We start from the raw sequence: 7,554 nt of genomic DNA, 5'->3' as shown, positions 1-7,554 counted from the left end.
CCATCAGGCAAGGTCAACACAGGTGCCGTTGTAAAACTCTTTTTCAAATTTTGAAAAGCTTCCTCACACTTATCGCACCAAATGAACTTAGATTCTTTCTTCATCAACGAAGTCATAGGTTTAGCTATTTTCGAGAAATCCTTCACAAATCGCCTATCATATCCTACTAAACCAAGAAAACTTCGAATATTCGACACATTCTTAGGTGTAGGCCACTCTTTTACTGCTTCAATCTTTGTAGCATCTACCTCTACTCCATCCTTGGATATAAAATGTCCTAAAAATTCTACATTCTCTAACCAAAATCACACTTCGAGAACTTGGCATAGAACTGGTTTGTCCTTAGAGTAGCTAACACCTACCTTAGATGCTCTTCATGGTCCTCTTTGTTTTTGGAATAAATCAAAATATCATCAATAAATACTACCACAAATTAGTCTAAGAATGGTTGAAACACTCCATTCATCAATTCGATAAAGATTGCAGGTGCATTTGTTAACCCAAAAGGCATTACTGTAAACTCATAATGTCCAAATCTTATCCTAAATGCCGTTTCGGAATGTCTTCTTTCGCAATTCGCAGTTGATAATACCCTGATCTTAGATCAATCTTAGAAAATACTGATGCACCTTTCAATTGGTCAAACAAGTCATCTATCCTAGGAAAAGGGTATTTGTTCTTGATGGTTACCTTGTTCAACTCCCTATAATCGATGCATAGCCTCATGCTACCATCTTTCTTCTTCACAAACAATACAGGTGCTCCCCATGGTGATACACTTGGACAAATATATCCCTTTTCCAACAAATCTTGCAATTGGTTCTTTAATTCATTCATCTCCGCAGGTGCCATCCTGTATGGTGCCTTAGAGATAGGTGTTGTTCGAGGTACTAAGTCTATGGTAAAGTCTATAGTTCGCTTGGGTAGAATCCTTGGAATATCTTCTGGAAACGCATCTAAAAACTCCTTTACCACCTCAATATCCTTAGGTTTAGATGGTTCCTCACATTCCAAGTTTCTCACACTACAGAAATAGATTGTGTTACCTTTCTTCATTAACTTTGCCAGTTTTAACACAGAAATGATCTTAGTAGGCCTAGGTTTACCATGTCTCCAATGAGTTACGAGCTCTCCCTGAGTCGTTTTCAAATGGATTTTCTATGACTGACATCATATTTCAGCATTATAGCGACATAACCAATCCATTCCTAAAATTATGTCAAGGTCCCCTAATTCAAATTCAATTAGGTTTGATAAGATTTCCCTACCCTTAATCTTTATAGGCACATCTTTATTGACCCTAGTACAATGAACTACACCCCTCATAGGAATATCTATGTCATCTATAGTTATCAGACAATTTGAAAGTTTTGGAAATATAGCTTTAGAAATGAAAGAGTATGTTACACCAGAATCAAACAAAACTTTAACAGGAACTGAGGGGGTGTTTGGTATAATTTCCGTAAACAGAATGGAAAGAATTTATATAAGTAGGGGAAAGGGTAATGATACACGTTACTTTTAATATATGTTTGGTATCTTTATGAAATGGAAACAAATTAAGGAGTTTATGATTGTGGAGTGAAACACATTTTGTTTCCACTAGTTGGATAAGGGTAACAATTTGGGGGATTTTATTACCCTTTGAAAACGATATTTGTTACTTGTAGCTCACACCAAACTAATAATAATGAAAACACTTATTCGTTTACATTTCCTACATTATAAATTTTCATACCAAACACCCCCTGATTTTATAGAAAATGTACCAGTGATAACATTTCTCGCTCCCTCGGCCTCTCGCTGATGGGAATGGTGTCTTTCAAACAAGTGTATTATTCCGATAGAGGATTCGGAATTAATAGAAAGCTTATTATTCAAGGAGGTTAAGTGATCGAAATGCCTAGTTGGAGGCCGGTTCCGATCAGTAATATTAATGTATAATTAATATTATAGCTTAATCTTGAATAAACCCTTCGGGTCACATCGAAGTAAATAAACGATCCGTAATGACGAATTAAATCCGAAAGGAATTGATAAGTCATTAGTGTTATTACGAACAAAGACGTCAGATTCTGAGCTTAGAGTGTCGAAGCCGAGCGTTTATAGTCAAAGACAATTCTAGAAGTCGATGAGGCGTAAAATAATCAAATGACACGACATATTAGGCTAGCACGCACTGCCATAAGCACCAAGCAGCTAGCAAGGGCAGCTGTGGGCTACTAGCAAGGCATGCTGGCCAGCCTGCATCGGCAGCCAAGCAGCGCACATCAGCCGCATGGGCTTGCGGTGCGTGCTGGCTGGCCGAGGCCCAACAGCGCACAAAGCGGCCTCGTGGGTTTGTGGTGCGTGCTGGTAGGCGAAGCCGAGCACCGCACTATCAACCCGCGTAGCTTGCGTGTGGTCCTCCTTGTGGTCCTTACCTAACCACTCTTATGTGTGTGCCAAGTGTAGTTTGATTATTTGTCTAGCAATTTAATTTAATTTAGAATTAAATTAATTGCTTGTTTTTCTCACACTATCATTTTTTCCCACATGGAAAGATTATAGGAATTTTTAGGATCCTTTGCTTATAAATACCAACCTTAGGAGTTAGGAATACTTCACTTGAGATGAACTTGATAAGGCATCTCTCTTAAGGGGAGAAAACCTTTAAGTTCGTAATACTCAAGTAGTTTTATTTTGGCCAAGCCCGGCTAAACTCCGAGTAAAGACCGGACCGGTCGTTTTTGCGGGTGGAATCCGTTGGAGGTCGTCGCACTTGCGTGACTCAAATTAGCTTTCGAATTAAGAGCTCTTTAAGGAGCGAAGCACGCTACAAGGGTTAAATAGTCTTTCTCTCTCCTTGTTATTTATGTTATTAACTATGCATTAGTTATATTAATTATGAGCGGGTCTTAAGGTCGGGTTTTGTATTCCGGGGGAAGTCGGACTTTCCGAAACCCAACAGCGGTATCGGAGCCTTGCTCATTTATTTTTTTAACTAATATTTTCAAGGTTTTAAAAATGGCTTTAATTTCTTGTTGTGGTTTCTAATTAGATTAGTAGCTCGATTTTATTAATTTTAATCTCGTTTTAATTAGAATTTGGCTCCCGAACCCAGATTTCACCCAAGACTAGTGAATTTTGGGTGAAATCGATGTTCTGGAAATGTTTTGATTCTTTCAGGGTTGTGAAAAAGCTAAATTCTTCCCATAAATGCCTAGTTCGAGGGATTTTTCGTTCTGACGAAAATTTTTAAATCTTTTAAACCTTAAATCTTAATGGCATATTAATTGTGATTATATGTATGGTTCTTTCCTTTAAATTTCTATAATTTTAGACCACTTTTGAGCATGTTTACTATGTAGTAATTGGTGCTTAATGGTTGGCTCATTTTTCACGTACATAAACTTGAAAGTTCACATTTTTGCAAATTAATTGCTTCAAGTGTGAATGTTTATGGTGATTTTTTGTGATTTTGAAGTCCCAAAAGTGTTAAAGATTCAATCTTTAATTGATTATTTGGTTGGATCTTGACTTTCTAAATTCCATGATGTTTTATTGAACTTTCTTGATTTAATCATTTTTTTAAGTTGATTAAAGTCATAAAGTTTCAAACTTGTGATTCAAATTTAATTATTCTTCATATTGGAAGATGTAATTTTTTCAAAGATTCTCAAGTTGATGTTGGAATTTTTCATTGATTTTATGTTCATTATTCCAACTCCTTTTAATTTTTTCAAGTCTCATGATTAATTTATGGTTGTTAAATTAATAGTGAGAATATCCTTTCAATTTTGTAGCATCAAGTTGAACCAAATATTATTTAAGGAATGATTGCTGAATTAATTTTTATTTGTTCACTAAAATTAAATTTAATTAAGTTGGACTGGTTTTATTTTCATTTTGCTCTAATGTTGATTCTAAAATCAATTTAGAATTAATTTTATGTCACACAAAATAAGGACAAAAACCCGAAAAGCACGAGCACGCAAATCGAGCTCGCATGTGGCGCTCGAGGCTGCTGGCTGGTGCACTGATGTACGAGTGTGTGCGTGTGTGCTAGTGGATGGTGCACTGCTTTAAGGAAAGGCCTTGCAGGGAGCTGTGGTTTGTGGTTTCTAGGCAGCATAAGCCCAGCATAGCAGCAAGCTAAGGGCTGTGCGGGCAGCAGCCACGCAACAAGCTAAGGCTCGGTGCCTAGCAAAGCAAGCCTCATTGCTTGGTGCTAGGCACTCGAGCTTGATAGGGCTATGTAATTTTGTGTATTTTTCCGATTTTAATTATTTATTCATTTATTTATTTTAATTAAATATTGGAGGCTAGGTCTTGGGTTTGTGCGGCACTTATAAAATTTTATTTGGTAAAATTTTGGGTTTACCGACTTAATTAATCGGATTAATTAAGTTGGATGCGGAATTTAGTGGAAGCTTCATTATTTATTTGAGCTATTTCATTGCGTTTAATGACATAGTCGGTTAACAACTTAGACTAGTTTTAATAAGCCACGTTTATCGGATTAACCATCTAAGTTAGTTACTAGTTTACACGTGTTGATGCATTGTTACTTGTTTTTTCGTTGTAAAATGCATGAGCCATTCACATATAGTGAATGGAGGAATGGAATGCATATTTTCTCATAGTTTTTATGAAATGGCAACTAGTAGGGCCCGATTAGGACTGAAAATACGGACTGCGTTCTGTTATGTATTTTTGTAAATTTAAATACGGTCTACGAACTGTTGCGTATTATTGTACCTTGATATTTTGATTAATCCATCCTAATCGTAGTAACTAGTATTTGCATAATTTTTGTTATGTCTTGAAGACGGATTTTCTTGGAGGACTAAGCCATGAAGTTGCAAGAAAAAACCCTTGAAGACTTGAAGACTCAAGGGGTAATGCTAGTTGCCAAATGCATCACTTACTTATGTTTTTGATATACATTTATGCTTATATATATGAATGATATGTTAGATGCATGTTAGGATTTTGAAATGTTGCGATGATTAATTAAGTTAACTTAAATCAATCAACATAGAAACCCTAGGTCCCTAAAATATTGAGTAAAACTTGCCATTCCAAAATAACACTTACCAAACTAATGTGCATAGTGGTGGGCTATGCCAAAGCTAGGAATCACTATCTCCCTAGGAACATAAGGTATGTTGATGGGTTTGCTAAAGCAAGACATCAGATACATGCTTAGTTTGGTTAGACTCAACGATATATGTAAGGAGTCCTTAGATATCGTGGCAAAAGAGATAAATTGTCACGAGAGCATTAGATGCGACGATTTATCAAACCAAAAATGGCTTGGAGCCATTAGCAAAGAGTTTCTCACCTTAGAATAATAAGTGTTAAGACAAGCCAAAGCATGCTTAATCACTTCTTGATTCTTTGGATCTTGGAATCGCCTTATTCTCGCCAAATGGGGACAAATTTAATGCGTGGATAAGACTCCTAATATGATTGAAAGTTTGCATGTATGCTTTAAATTTTGAACTTATTATGTTATTCTCTTGATAAATTGTTTTACTTTGCACTTATATTTGTAGTAGTCTAAATCAAATTATATTGCTTTCCATGATTAGTAAAGGAAATCTTTGAGGGTGGTTCTCAAAGAAAGGAAAGGCATTTCTAAAATACAATTCTCATACATCCTTCGTTCTTTTTTTATTGCACCATAAGGGATTTCACGCTTGCCAATGCATTACTTTAGTTATCAATATCTTCAATTATACTTTTGTAAAAATTATAAAAATTTGATATTTGAAAAGTAGAGTTCTATACGAATCTAACTAGATCCCACGTGATTATATTTTTCCTAATGTATAAATCACAAATGATGGTCAAAGAAGATTAAGTGAATAGTGTAAAAGTCCTAATGGTGCAATAAAATAAAAATGGAGGAAGTATATGACTTTTATAAACTAAGTCCGAAAGGATGGTTGGACCTCATATATTCAAAATACTAGGTAGTTTTGATTAACATAAAGTATTGAGTTGCAAACTCAAATTGTCAATTTTGACAACCAACATAACTTTTTGCTTCATACATAGATGAGTAGTAATTCAAGCTTTGTTTTACGGTGCACTAGATGCTTAATTATGCCTAATAAATTATAAAAGTCAAAACACTTAAAGAAACGGTTCTTAAAGATTATGAGATAAAGTATGATAAGAAATATAGGAAACAAGGAACAAAGAAAAGGAATAAGATTCCATTTCTACTAAAGAGTTCATGTTATTATTGTTAACTTAGTAACTCATTATCTTTGAAAGTTTAATGCGGGATAAGACGCTTAATAAGATTGAAAGTTTGCATGAATGCTTTTAAAATTTCAAACTTATCATGTTACTTTATTGATAAATGGTTATACTTTGCACTTATATTTGTAGAATCCTAAATCAAATTATATTTTTTTCAATGATTGAAAAAGGAAATCTTGGAGAATAGTTCTCAAAGAAAGGAAAGACATTTCTAAAATACAATTCTCATAAATGACTTTTATAAACTAATTCCGTAAGGACGGCTGGCCATCATGTATTCAAAATACTAGGTAGTTGCAAACTCAAATTGTCAATGCTTGACAACCAACATATCTTTTCGCTTTATACACTAGTGAGTACAACTCATTGATGTATAATTCAAGTACAAATTAAAGGAAAAGATGGAACTTTGTTATACGGCGCACTAGATGCTTAAATATACTTAACAAAGTATAAAAGTCAAAACACTTAAAGAAACGGTTCTTAAAGGTTGTGAGATGATGTATAAATAAGAAATATAGGAAACAAAGAACGAAGAAAAGGAATATAATTTCGTTTCTACTAAAGAGTTCATGTTATTATAGTTCACTTAGCAAGTCATTATCTGCACAAGTATCGAATACTGCTTGAGGGTTCCACTTTGAAATGACCTCAAAATATTGAAGTTAAGCTAAGTTATTGTCTTACGAGCCTAGAAGGAAGCAAGAAGTGCTACATCAGTTGTAAGGTCGTATGCTTTGTTTAAAGACTTTTTAAGCTAAAGGCTGTAACGAATAATGGTTATTATTATGTTCCATAATCAGAAAACAATCTGTTTACACACGAAAAGACTCACATTCAAAGTAAAGAGCAATAGTTATTAATTTATTTGAATGGCAATGGTTATCTAAGCCATGATTCAAGAATTCTTGATTATAAATAGACATTTCCCTAACATGAGAAACTCATAAAGTTCAAGTCATGGGCATGATTTGTGTTCCGAACATCTTTAGCAATGTCACATTAACAAGAACGTACTCAAGGCTGTATTAGATAGGCTCTTGATAGTTGATTGATTCGGAATCGTTCTAAGGCAAGCAGGTCTTACTTAGCTTGTTGAAACCGACCACTAGTAGAATAAACGTAATGGCAAGCGGTTCAAACCCCCTAATGGTAAGCGGTTTTGAACCGCATGGGATTAGGGGGCTTGCCATTAGCCATTTAAATGGCAAGCGGTTCAAAACCGCTTGCCATTACTAGAGAAAGGGCAGCGGTTTTGGCGCCAAACCGCTGCCCATTATGGGTATAAAAAATTAAAAA

The sequence above is a fragment of the Chenopodium album genome, chromosome 14, assembly GCF_948465745.1.
Source record: "Chenopodium album chromosome 14, dcCheAlbu1.1, whole genome shotgun sequence".
In the NCBI taxonomy this organism is placed as follows: domain Eukaryota; kingdom Viridiplantae; phylum Streptophyta; class Magnoliopsida; order Caryophyllales; family Amaranthaceae; genus Chenopodium; species Chenopodium album.
The sequence above is the reverse complement of the archived record's forward strand: the minus strand, read 5'-3'. Positions refer to the sequence as shown.